At 43.6% G+C, this 9,516-nt stretch overlaps 1 long non-coding RNA gene across 1 annotated transcript; it reads left to right on the forward strand.

Annotated features, from left to right (window-relative positions):
- Positions 1–4,748: 4,748 nt before the first annotated feature.
- On the forward strand, positions 4,749–9,516 carry LOC148143898 (uncharacterized). The gene is made up of 2 exons (XR_015751346.1): positions 4,749–5,066; positions 8,650–9,516. It is a non-coding gene; the product is annotated as an uncharacterized LOC148143898 (long non-coding RNA).

The following is a 9,516-nucleotide window of genomic DNA, read 5'->3' on the forward strand; positions in this document are numbered from 1 at the left end:
TCCCACCTGCCAGGGTTTTGGCCCATATCCCTCCAAACCTTTCATATTCATGAACTTATCCAAATGTCTTTTAAACGTCGTTACTGTACCTGCATCCATCACTTCCTCTAGACATTTAGTCCACATGTGCACCACTTAGTATAAAAAAAATTGTGCCCTTCAAGTCTTTTTAAAATCTTTCTCCTGTCACCATCAAAATTTGCTCCCTAATCTTGAAACCCCAACCCTAGGGGAAGGACACCCGTCGTTCACCTCATCTCTCCCCTCATGATTTTATAAACCTTGATAAGGTCACATCTCCTCCTCCTATGCGCCAGTGAAAAAGTTCCAGCCCATCCACCTAGATGCAGGTAGATCCATATCCAGTCATGATCGGTTCAATGCTGGTCCCAATTCTCTCTGTGTCCAGGACAGCAAGAGACCACAAGACATAGGAGCAGAAATTAGGCCACCAGGTCTGCTCATTCCATTCAATCGTGGCTGATAAGTTTCTCAGTTACATTCTTCTGCTATAAGCAAAGTGAAAATGGAGGGAGTGAGTGTGGGATGGAGATTTTTAGCTTCCAGGGAATAAGAGAGGAAAGAGTTCACTATAAATTGGAATTTATGGGATCGGCTGATGAACCGAGGAGTGTCAGTTGGAGTTTAATTTAGAGAAATCAGAGATTTGCATTTTGGTCAAGCGATCCAGGCAGGACTGACACAGTTAAGGGGAGTGTTGCAGAATAAAGAGACCTTGGAGTGCTGGAGTCTCAGGTGGACAGAGTAGTGAAGGCGGCGTTTGGTTTGCTTTCCTTCATTGCTCATAGCATTGAGTATAGGAGTTGTGAGATCATGTTATACACACTTCCCACTCGAACGTGTTATCTAACTGCTTAACTGTTTTTAGTGAATATAATGCACACCTCCCACCGCTGCCATAACGTGGTTTGTTTGGAAGCCCTAGCTTTCGGAGCGATTAGATTTATTTCAGATTTTATTACTTAGTGTGGAAACAGGCCCTTCAGCCCAAACCGACCCTTCGAAGAGCAACCCACCCAGACCCATTCCCCAACATTTACCCCTTCACCTAACACTACAGGCAAATTAGCGTGGCCACGTCACCTAACCTGCACATCTTTGGACTGTGGGAGGAAACCCACGCAGACACTGGGAAAATGTGCAAACTCCACACTGACAGTTGCCCGAGGTGGGAATTGAACCCGGATCTCTGGCACTCTGAAGTGCTGCTGCTGCTGCTTCAGGTGGTTGTGGGGAATAAGATCATGATTAGACTATTTATAGCCAACAGAGTCCAGTTCATGGAGATGTGATACATTAAACAATTTAGATTAAATCTTCCATCTTTTAGAATGGGGTTCTGTTCTTTGGTATGTTAATCCCAGAACCTGTTTTCAGTCACTTTCTCAAGAAAGTAATTTAAATGCAGAGCTTTTCTATCCAAAATGTCAGGCTGACTCGACATTGGGACCCAGACAGAATTCACACCTATTGGTGGGTAGGCTGGGACTTTTTTCACTGGAGCACAGGAGGTTGAAAGGTGAAGGTATCGGGTGCCTCATTAGCAAGTTTGCAGATGGCACTCAGATTGATGGAATATCAGATAGTGAAGGGGACTGTCAGACGATACAGCAGAATGTAGATTGGAGTGTTGGGAAGAGAAATGGCAGATGGAGTTCAATCCAGACAAATGCAAGGTGATGCATTTTGGAAGATGCAATTCAAGAGCGAGCTATACAGTAAATGGAAAGGTCCTAGGGGAAATTGATGTACAGAGAGATCTGTGTGTTCAGGTCTATTGTTCTCTGAAGGTGGCAACGCATGTCAGTAGAGTGGTCAAGGCAGTATACAACACGCGTTCCATCATCGGACGGATTGAGTAAAAGAGCTGGCAGGTCATGTTAAAGTTATATAAGATTTTGGTTTGGCGCATTTGGAATACTGCGTACAATTCCGGTCGCCAGATTTCCAAAAGGATGTGGATACTTTTGGAGAGAGTGCAGAGGAGGTTCACCAGGATGTTGCCTGTTCTGGAGAGCGCGAGCTATAAGGAGAGATTGAGTAGATTAGGATTATTTTCATTGGAAATAAGGAGGTTGAGGGGGGGGGTCCTGATTGAGGCCTAAAAACCATGAGGGGTGTAAACAGGGGTGGATAGTAAGAATTATTTTCCCAGAGGGGAAGACTTAATTACTCAGGGTCACGAGTTCAAAGTGAGAGGGGAAAGGTTTGAGGGAGATATACATGGAAAGTTCTTTACACAGGGTGGTGGGCGCCTCGAATGCATCGCCAGTGGAGGCAGTAGGGGTGGGATCGATAGCGTCATTTAAGATGTATCTAGACAGAGACATGAATGGGCAAGGAGCAGAGGGATACAGATCCTTAGAAAATAGGCGGCAGGTTTAGATAGAGTATCTCGATCAGCATCGCCTTGGAGGGCTGAAGGGCCTGTTCCTGTGCTGTAAGGTTCGTTGCTCTCTTTATAGAGGTTTACAAAACCATGAGGGGCGTAGATAAGGTGATTGGCATGTGTCGTTTCAAGATTAGGCTGCAAATTAAGGTGAGAGGAGAAAGATTTAAAAAACACATGAGGAGCACCTTTTTTTTAAACCGTGGTTTGTGTGGAATGAATGTACAGAGGAAATGGTGGATGCAGGTTTAGGAACAACGTTTAAAAGACATTTGGATAAGTACATGAATAGGAAAGGTTCAGAGGAATATGGGCCAAACACAGGCAGGTGGGACTAGTTTAGTTTGTGAATATAGTCAGCATGGACTAGTTGGGCTAAAGGCTCTGTTCTGTGCTGTATGACTCTCACTGTTCTATACTGGTCTTAAAACCATTTTACTTGCCTTCCCCCATAAACATCCACTTCATGGTTGTTCCAAAATCAGATGAACTCAGCCTTGAATATATTCAATGACCCCCTAACTGCAGGAAGACATCCCTACTTCTGAAATCATTTCCTCTTGCTAATATACCTCTTGCCTTGCTGATTGCTTGCTGCATCCGTCTGACAACTGGCAGTGACTGGTGTGGAAGGATGCTGAGGCCACTTTTTACATCCACACATCATTCCTGAGGAAGGGCTCGTGCCTGAAACGTCAATTCTCCTGCTGCTCGGATGCTGTCTGACCTCCTGTGCTTTTCCAGTGCCACACTTTTCGACTCTCATCTCCAGCATCTGCAGTCCTCACTTTCTCCACATCCCAATATGTCGCCATTTGAACAACGTACCTCCTTTTGGCAGTTATTTTTTCATAACCGAGGTTATAACTTCACACTGTGGGACTGCATTTGCTGTGCGTTTGCCAATTGAGACACAGACCTGGACCAACGTTTCCCGACTCTGTCCCCTCCCTGGATTCACTCGCTTTCTTTTCAGTTGCTGCAAGTCAACAATTTAACCCCAGAATGAAAAAATGAAATGGTAAAGACAGTGCCGTACTCAGATGGCGGATAGAGGAAGGAAGTTGCGGTCTGAGGTGAAGCTCGTTCTTCATTTGGAGAGGAGGAGCAGCAGCAGCTTCAGAACCTGATGGTCCATCTTCCGCATTCAGACAATTGGGGAGTTCTGATTGGCAGGAGGACCAGGCTCCTTGTCTGGCTTCTCATTGGTCCATCTGAAGAAGGGTTTGCACTGTTTCTGCAGACAGAGCATGCGCGGCTTTTGCTGAACCAGCATAGAGTCAGAGGTGTAGAGCATGGAAACAGACCCTTCGGTCCAACCCATCCATGCCGACCAGATATCCCAACCCAATCTAGTCCCGCCCCTCAACACCTGGCCCACATCCCTCCAAACCTTTCCTATTCATATACCCATTCAAATGCCTCTTAATTGTTGCATTCGTACCAGCCTCCACCACTTCCTCTGGCAGCTCATTGCATACACGTACCACCCTCTGTGTGAAAAAATTGCCCCGTAGGTCTCTTTTATATCTTTCCCCTCTCACCCTAAACCTATGCCCTCTAGTTCTGGACTCCCCAACCCAAGGGAAAAAACTTTGTCTATTTATCTTGTCCATGCCCCTCATAATTTTGTAAATCTTTATAAGGTCACCCCTCAGCCTCTGACACTCCAGGGAAAACAGCCCCAGCCTGTTCAAGCCTCTCCCTCTAACTGTACCTCTTATGCTCGCATCCAAGTCATTTATGTAAATGACAAAAATAGAGGACCGAGCACATATCCTTGTGGCACTCCACTGGTCGCAGACCTGCAGTCTGAAAAACAACCCTCCACCACCACCCTCTGTCTTCTACCTTTGAGCCAGTTCTGTATCCAAATGGCTAGTTCTCTCTGTATTCCTTGAGATCTCACCTTGCTAATCAGTTTCCCATGGGGAACCTTGTCAAACGCTTTACTGAAGTCCATATAGATCACATTACTGCTCTGCCTTCCTCAATCCTCTTTGTTACTTCCTCAAAAAACTCAATCAAGTTTGTGAGACATGATTTCCCACACAAAAAGCCATGTTGACTATTCCTAATCAGTCCTTGCCTTTTCAAATACATGTACATCCTGTCCCTCAGGATTCCCTCCAACAATGTGCCCACCACTAATGTCAGGCTCACTGGTCTAAAGTTCCCTGGCTTGTCCTTACCACCCTTCTCAAACAGTGGCACCACATTAGCCAACCTCCAGTCTTCTGGCACCTCACCTGACATGCACAGTATGCTCTATGGAGATGCTGTTCCTGATGGATTTAAAGTGTCCAAATGCCACAATTTCAACCCCCCCCCCCAGTCACTTAACATAACCGTGCAGGGTCCTCGCTATTTTTGATGCTCATGTTACCTAGAACCCTCATGATTATATCAATCTCAATGAGGTCACCCCTCAACCTCCTGTGCTCCAGTGAAGAGAGTCTCAGCCTCTCCTTATAACTCAAACCCTCCAGTCCTGGCAACATCCTGGTAAATCTTTACTGAACCCTCTGTAATAGTATTCTTCCTATTACCGGGCCACCAGAAGCGTTCTCAGTACTCTACAAGTGGCTTCACCAACATCCTGTATAACTTCTAAATGATGTCCCAACTCCTTTATTCAATGGTGTGAACAAATAAGGTAAGTGGGCTGAATGCCTTGTGAAGCACCCTTCCAACCAGTGATGCAACTTTCAATGAAGTATGTACCTGAACCCCTCCCTCTTCCCCCCCCCCCCCCCCCCCCCCCATATCCCTCTGTACAAGTCCTGCCCTTATTTTAGGAAAATGCAACCCCTCACTTTTATCTGTACCTCTCTCATACGTATGCTCTCTCTCAGATGTACACACACCCTCTCACAGGCTTCTCCTCCATCACACTCCATTTACAAAGCATGTGCACACACACACGCGCGCACACACATATAACGATGGGGTGCATTTGCAGAATAATATTTACAGATATATTCAATTTTGCACAAAAAGCGCACAACATGCAGGTAGTCAGTCCATATAATATTTTATAAATTCCTAGTTTGGAAATAGAACCAGTCTGATTTAAGATTGGGATACTGACTCACCTTTCATGCATTGTCTGGGCTGAGCTGTCACCTGTTTTTAAAAAAAACCTTAAGTGATCTTGAGAATACGACTTAATAATAGTTCTGCAATGTACACATTAATGAAATAAAACCTGCAACCCATTCTAAAAGATGAAAGACTTAACAGCAATCTACATTTGTCAATATATCATTTCAGTTGCATGACACTGATCTTTTGCTCTTAATTCTGTGTCTTATGATCCTGCTCCACAGCTACCCGATGAAGGAGCAGCACCCTGAAAGCTAGTGCTTCCAAATAAACCTGTTGGACTATAACCCGGTGTTGTGATTTTTAAACCTTGTCCCACCTAGTCCAACAGCAGCACCTCCACCTCCTTTCTAATGAACACAACCCATACTTCCCAGTGCTGCCAGTAAACTGCCGATGAAACGATGCAGTGCCTGCACTCCCGAAAAATTTGAACTTCTAACGAAACCAGCTACTCAGTCACTGCTCCATCTGATACACAACATTGGAAACTTAGTACAGGAGGCTGCAAGAAATGAGCAGCTTTAAAACAAAAACCACTTGGAGCTCTAAGCTTTCAATGAGAGTCTGAGTCCGGCAGAACGTTCAGGTAACCTTTATTGTGTCCCAACATTGTTACAGCTTCAGATGCCCCCAGCAAAGATCACTTTTATCTAAGTCACAATGTTTAAACCCAAATGGAGCAATTAAGTGCAAAGTTACTTTCAACCATTTAATAAAACACTGCAAATTTTATTTCATATGAAAATACATTCATTTTATAATTTGGATAAGATCTTTACAAAGGAAATATACTAAACAAAATAGCTTTCCTGGGTATCAATATTGACGACAGTTATGCAGCTATTAGTTGGCAATTGACCAACTAATTGAAATAATTTCAGAATAAATGAGCTGCTTCATTATTATACATTGAGATATTGCATATCTTGGCTCTCACCCAAGTATTCTCCGAAGAAAAAAATGCATCTGGATGGGGACATGAATAGGAAGAATTCAGAGGGATATGGGCCAAATGCTGGCAAATGGGTCACTAGATTAATTTAGCATATCTGGTTGGCCTGGACTGAAGGGTTTGTTTCTGTGTGCTCATTACAGACGCCCCTCTTCTGGGATCCCCATACCAGCTGTTATTTTCATGAAATAATCTGACAATTGTTGACTTCCATCAACCTATTCCATCCAGAGAAATTTCCTCTCCCTGCAAAGTGTGGTTCACGTTGGCAAGTTCAATCCTCCTCCAGTCCTCAGGAACACACTCTATAATGCGCAATGTTCTCAATACCTGTTTAACGTTCAGTGGGGAAACTATTTTCAGTCCAACAGGTAAACAGAATTCCTCCGAAATGTTTTTGGCAAATGCACTGCTCCCACGAGATCTCATGGGCCCACAGTTCAAAGCTTTCAACAGCTTTTTTTCTAATTTCCCCGCCTTCCCAGGATGCAGAATTTCTCCCACCAGAAATTGTTTGCTCTGAAAAAAATCCAGCAGGAACATGATTATGGAGCTATCAGTAAAAATGCTTCATTTGGCTCAACCAAGGTTGGAAATGGAAGAACATTTCTGTTCAAAGTTACTGTTCGTTTGCCCTTTCAAAATTCCTTGAATTTAAGGTGTTCCATTGTAGCATTTATTTATGATCCATTAAAAGCAGTATCCAGTCTCATCTGAGTGAGGAACCGACTCAACAAGCGAAATAACTTTTCTGTCTGCTCTTTAGATGTGACAAACTCTCCCTCTCTGTTGATGCAACAGGATTACCAGAGCTGGTAGTACCACTCTCGGAATATAATTGCTGATTGACAGTTTACTTGAACTGTTTAACATCAGGATTTAAAAGCTGCTAGCCCGATCTCGCACAAAGCACAAAAACAAACTGTTCACCCGTGTCTGTGCAGAGGAGAAATTTCACTTGGAATAGATCACAAAATAAGAACTCTTACCAGACCCACAACTCATGTGTTTCCCACGGACAAAGTTAAACATCACACAACACCAGGTTATAATCCAGCAGGTTTGTTTGGAAGCACTAGCTTTTGGAGCGCCGCTCCTTCATCAGGTAGTTGTGGAGAATGAGATCATGATCATAATTTATATCCAAAGGAGTCTAGGGTCATGCAAATGTGACACATCAAACAATTTTAGATTAAATCCTTCATCTTTTAGAATAGGTTTCTGCTCTTTGGTTTGTTAATCCCAGAACTTCTTTTTTGTTACCTTCTCAAGAATGTCATTCAAATGCAGAGCTTTTCTAACAATAAGTGTGAATTCTGTCTGCGCCCGAATGTTGTCAGACTAACATTTTTCTTAGAGAAAAACTTGACATTTAAATTACATTTTTGAGAAGGTAATTTATAGATTAGGGTGTAGAGGTCAGGGTGGATAGGCTGTGCTAAATTACCCATAGTGACCAGGGATGTGAAACTGAGGGTGGATGGGCCATGGGAAATATGGAGTAAGGGGGTGGGTATGTGTGGGATGCTGTTCAGAGGGCTAGTGTGGAATAGATGGGCTGAATGGCCTGTTTCCACATTGTTGGGATTCTATGACTCCCACCACAAAGGAGCGTTTTATCTGCATCTATCCTGTCAAGCCCCTTTCAGAATTCTACTGGTTTCAATAAGATCACTTCTGGTTCAGAGAGGTAGACAGCACAGAAATAGACCCTTTGGTCCAACTCATCCATGGCGACCAGGGTTCCCAAACTAAACTAGCCTCACTTGCCTGCGTTTGGCCCAAATCCCTCTAAACCTTTCTATTCATGTACCCATCCAAATGTCGTTTAGACTTTGTAAACGTACCTGCATTGACCACATCCTCAACAAGTTCATTCCATGTGTAAACCGCCCTCTGTCAAAACGTTGCCCTTCGGGTTCCTTTTAAATCTCTCTCCTCTCACTTTAAAGAAATATCCCCCCTAGTCTTGAGCTCCCCAACGCTAAGGAAGAGCCTTTGCTATTCACCTTACCTCCACTCCTCATGATTTTATCAATCTCAATAATGTCACCCCCCAACCCCTTGTGCTCCAGTGAAAAAAGTCCCAGCCTCTCATTATAACTCAAACCCTCCAGTCCTGGCAACATCCTGGTAAATCTTTACCGAACCCTCTCTAATAGTATTCTTCCTATTACAGGGACACGAGAACCATACTCAGTACTCTGAAAGTGGCCTCACCAACATCCTGTACAACCTCAACATGATGTCCCAACTCCTTTACTCAATGTGGTGAACAATGAAGGCAAGTATGCCAAATGCCTTTTTAACCACCCTGTCTCGCAGTGAAGCAACTTTGAAAGAACTGTGTACCTGAACCCCACCATGTCTCTCTCTTACAGCATGACACAGGGCCCTACCATTTACTGTACAAGTCCTGACTGTCCTTGCTTTAGCAAAATGCAAGCCCTTGCTTTTATTCATACCTCACTCATACACACGTGCTCTCTCAGACACGCACACATACACCCCCAACACACTCAGGCATATACTCCATCACACTCTTATGTGCACTCATGCATAAACTCACACATCACTTTTTGGGCAAATTTGTATTGGCAGAATTATGTTTGCAGATACATTCAATTTTGCTCAAAAAGTGCACAGTCTGCAGGCAGTCAATCCATGTAATATTTTATAAATTCCTACTTTGGAAATAGAACCAGTCTGATTCAAAATTGGGACATTGACAGACTCGAACCTCACACCTTTATCGGGGCTGTCTGGGCTGAGTTGTCACTTTTTTAAAAAAAAACTTAAGTCATCTTGAGAATGTGAATCAAAAGATGTTCTGGGATTTACATATTAATGAACTGAAACCTGCAACGCATTCTAAAAGGTGAAAGACTTAACAGGATATATTGAACAAACCAAGATTGCTATCAGTTGTATGACACTGTGATCTTTTGCTATAAAATCTGTGTCTTTTGATCCTGCTCCACAGCTACCCAATGAAGCAGCAGTGCTCCAAAAGCTCACATTTCCAAATAAACCTGTTGGACTATAA

Source organism: Chiloscyllium plagiosum, unplaced genomic scaffold (assembly GCF_037043375.1).
Source record: "Chiloscyllium plagiosum isolate Xiang-an unplaced genomic scaffold, Cpla_swu_hap1 HiC_scaffold_27, whole genome shotgun sequence".
Taxonomy (NCBI): Eukaryota; Metazoa; Chordata; class Chondrichthyes; order Orectolobiformes; family Hemiscylliidae; genus Chiloscyllium; species Chiloscyllium plagiosum.